General features: G+C 38.3%; 1 long non-coding RNA gene across 1 annotated transcript; it reads right to left on the bottom strand.

Annotated features, from left to right (window-relative positions):
• LOC143420496 (uncharacterized) lies at window positions 1-1,278 on the bottom strand. The gene is made up of 3 exons (XR_013100324.1): window positions 1,155-1,278; window positions 981-1,064; window positions 1-837 (listed from the first exon to the last, which is right to left on the bottom strand). It is a non-coding gene; the product is annotated as an uncharacterized LOC143420496 (long non-coding RNA).
• Window positions 1,279-7,401: the final 6,123 nt, after the last annotated feature.

Here is a 7,401-nt window from a genome sequence, read left to right as displayed (position 1 = left end):
GCATAATGCTTTTCAGAAACTCTCAAAGACAACATTACATGGATTATTAGACTCAGTGCTGCTCATTTATTGACTTGATGTTTCATTCCTGCAGCTCCTTTGTTCTGACAGCTCCACTCAGGCTCTGCTGGACACCACCGTGCTCCTGCTGCAAGGCGCCTGGTTGCTGGTACGCTTCCCAGTCATGATCATGGTGGGATTGTGAGCAAGAACCTGGCAACCTCCAGCCACCATGCCCCATCCGTAACATCCCCTGACAGATCCCAACACAGCCCTGATACAAACATACATGCCCATCAGCAGCATCCTACACTTTAACTGAGCTGATTTCAGGTGTTCAGTAAGGGGAAGATTTAATAACATTGCATGTTTCATTTCAAGACTTCAGTTTCATAGGGCAGACAGTAGAAAAGGTGACAAAATGCTTTTTGGAGGCTTTACTCCAAACATCAGACTTGTGAATAATTAAAAGCAAACCCAACAGTTAGAGTCTTAGGAAGATAATCACAGAGGCAGAAACTTTTCAATGTATCATCTCGGGTTTTTTAAGATGACGTATTCAAAGCTAGGGATGTTATTTGAGGTATTCCTGGGAAAATCTTTGATCCAGGTCCAGATTCTTCAGATGAACTTTAGTGTTTAGTCATACTTCCAGCCTCCTTTATTGACGTTGCCTGGTGGCATTGACCAGCCAAACATCCGGGGCGAGGTGGGGAAGGTCCATTGAGGTCCAGCTGCAAAATGGTCCACAGCATGATGATAATATGCACCATTTGTGATTGAGTTTACCTCCAGGTGCTGGGTATACAACTCCCTGAGTGGGGGCTGTCCCTCTCCCTGAAATTGAACCACAGATTCACTGTCAGTAAAACCAGAATACTTCTTTTAAATTATTGACATTACATTTCATTAAATACAATCAATTCCCCAGATAATGACAGAATCACAAACAGGGCTTTTCAATAATAGGAGATACTTACATGAAGTGGGACACCCTGATTCACATGCTGAGGATGTGACCTCCTCCTAAACTTACTCCGTCTGTTTTGAAACCAAGTTTTTACCTAAACATGGAAGAAAACAGAAAACATTTCATGAGTACAATGGACCCAAAGTTCAATTTCTTAGATTCTAACAAGTTGAAAAACACTCACCTGTCTGTAGGTCAGACCTGTCATCTCTGCCAGCTGTTTCATCTCCCTTGGCTCATAGTAACGTTTCAAATTAAAGTGATGGACAAGAATATTCAACTGCCTCTCCGTGAACACCACCCGGGCCTTTCCTTTAGGTTTCTCTGGAGCAGTGCTGGGAGGGTGCAGAGTGGCAGTGATGTTGCCATCCTGGCTTCTTGGGAGAGCAAAATCTTGTTTCTGCTCTGAGACTGAACTGGAAACAGCCTCAGAGGTATCAGCGGTTTTTTTGCTCATCTCCATTTTTAGAACAGTCTCTGCCCATGTAGCGAGTTCTTCCAAGGATAGACTCCCTTCAGGGCCGCTGCCTGAACTCCACGAGTCTGTGAGGGTAAAGAGACAAGAGGACAAGTAAGCACAAGTCTATATGGTCCACATGGGTCAGTTGCTGATATGTTTTGGCACGACTGACTTTCTAACAGAAAAAATTAACAAAGGTTAAATTGATGAGTCTTAAATCCCAAAAGGTCTCAGACTGAAGAAGTCACAAAACATTTCTTCCATTGAAAACATTACATCCAGGTGAACTGAATCAACCTTCAGGGATTTACTTACCTGATGACTGAGCATCAACACAATGAATCTTAAACACAAAGGTTTCCCACAAAGTAGAAAAAAATATTTGTACATTCTTTAAAACCAAAAAGGATTTAAAGTGGACTCTGTTCAGCTGTGGAGGGAGAAATGGTGACTTCTGCCATCAGGACTTACAACACAGAGTAAAAGAGTATTTTTGCAAGTTGTCTTAGAGATTAGCCAACTCTGTTCATATTAGCTCACCAGGCAACAATGCTGAGTACATACCTGGAGAAAAGTGCATCCCATAATCTTCCGTCTTTGAAATCCCACTGATTAAAACAGGAAAAATTGAATAAGTATCTCTGCTGAAAGAGCTTCAAACCAGGCAGGAAGGTGCTATTTGTCCTAAGACTGCTAAGACTGACTTAAGAGCAATTGTCCTAGGCTTTTAAGGAGGTTTGTGGGTGTGGGCAGGAATGTGGGGGCTTGAGCTTCTTCTTTTGTGAGTCTCTTTACAAGCAGTCAGGCTGTTTCTACCAACTGGCATCATTTACATTTCTTTAAAATGCTGTTTCTCAGGTCTGAAAAAAGAAAGTACAGTTAGAAAGCTGCCGTAGAAATGAGCTTTACCAAATCCTTCCACCTCACACTTTATAAAATATGAAACACTTAATGCCTAAAATTATTTTATTGTTTTAATCCCTGATGCTTCAAGAAATGACACAGTGTGATCTCCAACCTGGGTACAGAATTTCTACTCAAGCGGGCTTGAAGTGTGGGGTGAGGGGCTGGTGACTCCTTGTAAATAAGTCTCTACAGTAAACTGGAACGAGATGGCCTTGATGTATTTCTCAGAGTAACAAAGGTTTTCCTCAGCTGCAAAGTTTTTAGAAATCATGCCTGACTCAAATGCAAATCCACAAACTTTTATTAACATTTTAATGTAGGAACTGTTTTCTTTCCACTGAACTACATCCACCAGCTGTGTCAGTGTGCAGGAGGAAGCACACATCAGCCTGTGATGAGAGGCCTGAGCTCAAAACAGGTCAAACTCTTCTTTAGTTGGTGGGTGTGACATGACACAGCGAGATTTCTGAGTCTTTTTTAACAGTAGCTTTATTTCATACCAGTGTCCTCATTGGAGGAAAAGTCATTGCAGATAAATGTGTTGCTGACTTTGAAAGTTATAACAACATTTAAATGAAGTGGACTTTATCAGTCAGCTACACATGAAGTCCTCTACCACACCACCCCGATTCCTCTTCAGCCTCCTTTAATTGACCTAAACTGCCACACTGTTTTCACACATAAAAATGTTAAAACTGCTCACAAGAATTATTTTGTGAGGACATCACTGGCTCCCTCACTGGTGTGCTCATGTTTGAGCAGCACTTAGCAGCTAATTACTGAAATGAACTCACTCCATGTTTGCATCAATTAACGCAGTATTAGATCACCCAAAGAACTTTCCACTCACATCGAGCATTTTTGAAAATGCATCCTCACGTTAATTTGACCTGCAGGCGTTCAGTTGCACCTCTGTGTAAACCCCCACAGCAGCTTGTTGAGGTCAAAACAATGTTTTCATACTCGGACAAATCATTAAAATAAATCTGACACTGAATATCACGAAGACCGCTGACCACTCGTTTTGTCTTTAACTTTATTAAGTGAAACATTTTGAAAGTGGCAACTGAAATTCAATCAATTAAATAAACTCTGCATCTTTATTCGTGTGTTTGAAATACATGGTGGACATTATGTGAAAAATTCTCATCTAGTAAAGAAAACCAAAACTGATGAGTTGCTGACTGAGAGCTGCAGCTGGTGTAAATCATGATTTTTATGGATATTTCTCACTGATGAGTTGAGAACAGTTTAGCTTGTTCTGCTTTCATGTCAACTAGATCTGTGTTAGATGATTTTGATTTAACTTCCTGCTCTGGTTGTTTCAGACAAGCAACCAGTTTGCATCGATGATTAATTTACTTTCTATTATCAGAAGATTTGTGCACATGGTTTATAATTTCAAATGTTTCAGAGCAAATACAGCTGCTCTTTAAATATATTTTGCATGAAATCTGAATTATTTCAATGATTGTTGAAAACTGATATGTATAAAAATGTTTCAAAATAAGCCAAATTAAACCAATATTACATACAAATAATGACTTACACCTCTAATTTAGATATTTGTGATCATGTGGAGAACATTACTGAGTTTATAAGGTAGCAAATGGTAGTTTCACCTCTACATTGTAAAAGTGTGAGAAGTGAAATTAAAACAACCACATAAGCCAAGGTCGACAAAAGCGAGGCTAACGATCCACATCAACGCCCGTCATAAACCCACAGACACATGCATCTGGCCTCCTCTGGCTCATTCAGAATTAGAGACGCACCCAGTTCACCCAGTGACCACTAAACATACGCTAATGTGTCTTTTAGAGTTCCTGTATCACACCCTGCTACCTCTGATTAATTATCAAGTCAATGCAGACAGTTGGCACCAGGGCCATGAGAGATAAGTGAGGTAAAGGTGTTTGTGTTGACATGTCTTGATTTGAAGTAATTTTAAAGACACAGAAGTCATATTGTTTGCAGAGTAACACAAAGTTATTGTGGAAGTAACTTGGAACAACTTCTGAATGAACTGAAAAAAAGAAAAAAAAAAAAAAAGCGCAATTAGGTTCCTAAATAAAACCACTTCAAAGGAATCACCAAATCCACTTTTTTGGCCTTTTTATTAAATACTCTTTAATGTAAAGACTTGGTTGACCTCAGAAGTCTACACATAATTTATAAAGCAACAAAAATCTTTGACACATAACATTTAGGACTTGATCATAACAGGACCTGAAAGGAATCTTTATGTTCAGCAAGCTGGTAGTAAGGACTAATGTAACATATCAAGTCTTTGACGTTGATGAATTGATGTAGTTTAAAAAGTCATGAAAGAGAACATCAGAGTTTTGGATATAACATTAAGAGATGAATTCATGAAATTGTGTTATGTTTAATTTTGTTGTTCCAATATTTGTAAAAAAATAATGTACATGAAGAATATTAGCTGCCTTGTGTTTGAGAAACTGAATAAAATATTAGTTTCACCCATTCAAAACTGAACTTTCTACATGTCTCCAAACCTGTCAGAGACTGAACATCCAAATGTTTTAGAGACTTTAAACCTCTATCTTTCCATGTTAACTTGAGCTACAATCCTCTATATTCACAATTAAAATATGAGACAGTCAATCTAAAGAATCTGGAGCTTTCAAATGGACCTCAAAGATTTTCCAGGAATACCTCAAATAACAACCCTACCTCAAACTTCATTTTAAGAAACCTGAGATGGAAAGTTTCTGCCTCTGTGATTATCTTCCTAAGACTTTCAGCAAGCAAATACAAACTGAATACAGCTTAATGAATAAATCGTTAACTGAGTGAACATTCAGCTATTGGATAAAACAATAATACACCAGATATGCCCGACACATATTAATACTCTATATCTGAAACTATGACAGGCAGGAAGTCATTCATGCCTGCTGAAATACTTTGAGTTTATAACCTAAACATTACAGTAAATATTGGTGTGTTTGATTACAGTGGTGTAGGTAAGAATGCACAGGACTGAAAGAATCATTGATCCCTCATTGATCTTCATTCATTGATTCATCATTTAGAAAACTTTAAAAAAAAAAAAAAAAAAAAAAAAAAAAAGCACTTAGCAAGTAGCCAAGTAAACCACAGTTCACCGGATGATTGAATTTATCATTTTAACCACTGATGTCTGAAGAAAAGAAAGTGTAATCTCACAGACAATGACCTGTTTGTAGTCTTGCCTGGCAGGTTTTCCATTTCTTTATACCAGCGATATCAAAGTGAGGCTGCAAGAGGTCATTTATACATTTGTAATCAGCTGTGTAAGATGGTAGACTGGTATCACCTGCATATTAACTCACCTCCACATATACTGTGGGAAATGGCCACTGATGTGTGAGTGGGTTTGTTTCACAACTGCTGTGAGCCAGTGGCTGTGATCGGGTTGGTTTCATTGAAGGCAGGTGCATTTGATTGCACTCTAGGCTACATCTACATGTACACAAGTATTTTTGAAAACTGAGATTTTCTGTTTTCGTTTATAATAAAAAAAACAAAACAAACAAACAAACAAAAAAAACACAAAACAAAAAAAACAGACAAAACATCCAGTCCACACATAAAAGCCAAAAACGAAGGAAAACGCTGCTAGGAACATGTCAAAGCAGCAGGGGGCGATATATTCCTAACAGTGTAGAAATGTTGGCCTATCAGAAGTCTGTAAGCCTGGGTGGGAAAGAGTAAACAAAGATGGCGCATAGAAGCAGAACTGAGTCCTATGTGTGGAGGGACAGTAACTGTGTGTGTATATGTAAGCATTACGTTACATACAAGTTACATGGTTTATTAAAATAATCAAATTACAGCATTTACATTTATGTTAGACTACTTTCAATACTGCTTTAGCCCACTCACAATGAAAATGAAAAAACAATCTTGTTCATGACCTGTGTAGTATGTAAACACTATTGGAAGTAAAAATAAGTTGAACTCCAATTTTGAAAACACAACTTTGTTTTTTTTTTTTTAAATAAAGCTCTGACTTGTATTATGAGTCTGTGGTCTGGGAGAGAGTCTTGTAACTCTGTCTGCAAAATACAGTGTATAAATACCAGTGTTGGGCAATTAATTATATAATTACTTATTTGAAAAAGTAACTGAGTTTTGCAAACAAAGTTTTTTGCAGCCGTTTACCTAAAAACGCAGCCAAGGCGTTTTTTAGAAACATTTTAAACTATTTACACAACAATCAGCTGTTCTGCATCAAATTTAACGTCACACAAATTATTTGTGCCACTCCAAAAAATAATTTCTATGAGACTATGAGATAAAGGAGAACAACAGCCTGATACCTGCAGGCCTGACAACAGGAGATGCATCACTCCTGTAACACCTGTAACACTCAGCAGTCGCCTCATTGTTCTGACACAACAAAACTATTGACTACACTACACACTAACTAAACAAGATTTGTGCTAAACTTCAGGAAGAAGCTTCTTCCGATAACTGAAGAAGCTTCTCGGATGAGAGGTGAAACGTCTTCAAGTAACTTAAAGAAGTCCAGACGCTTTTCTTTGCAAGCTCCTGTGATAAACAACGATAGTATTCAGGAAGAAAACCAAACATTGCAGATATTTTTTAATCACAACTCTGGTTTTACGTGGCCTATCAACACAATTTAAAAGCTGGTATAAAGTCCACTTTACTAACCCAAAATTGTTCCATCTGTCCTGCTCACATCTCTAATGGTTGTTTACGTTGTCATTAACGTGGCTTCACTCCACATCAGCCACGCCGCTTTGCTATCTAAAACACCGGCGTCGGCACATAAGGACGCTGTCATAGCCTGTCAACAACGTTGATTAGCTGTGTATATACACGAATGTGAATCGCGTGATTGGCTGGACTATGGGATAAGGTGTCATCATTCTAATCCCATATGGGAGCAGCCAGTAATTTACTGACTAACACTGCAAAACAGAATTGTAAAAGTTTTAATTTCAATTTCAATTCAGGTTAGATTTTTTGTGCGCAACGCAGATTTTTTTTTCTGTGCAGAGACTGTGCCAGCAGTGCACAACTGCACAAT

Source organism: Maylandia zebra, linkage group LG9 (genome assembly GCF_041146795.1).
Source record: "Maylandia zebra isolate NMK-2024a linkage group LG9, Mzebra_GT3a, whole genome shotgun sequence".
Taxonomy (NCBI): Eukaryota; Metazoa; Chordata; class Actinopteri; order Cichliformes; family Cichlidae; genus Maylandia; species Maylandia zebra.
This window is presented reverse-complemented; position numbering and strand designations above follow the sequence as displayed.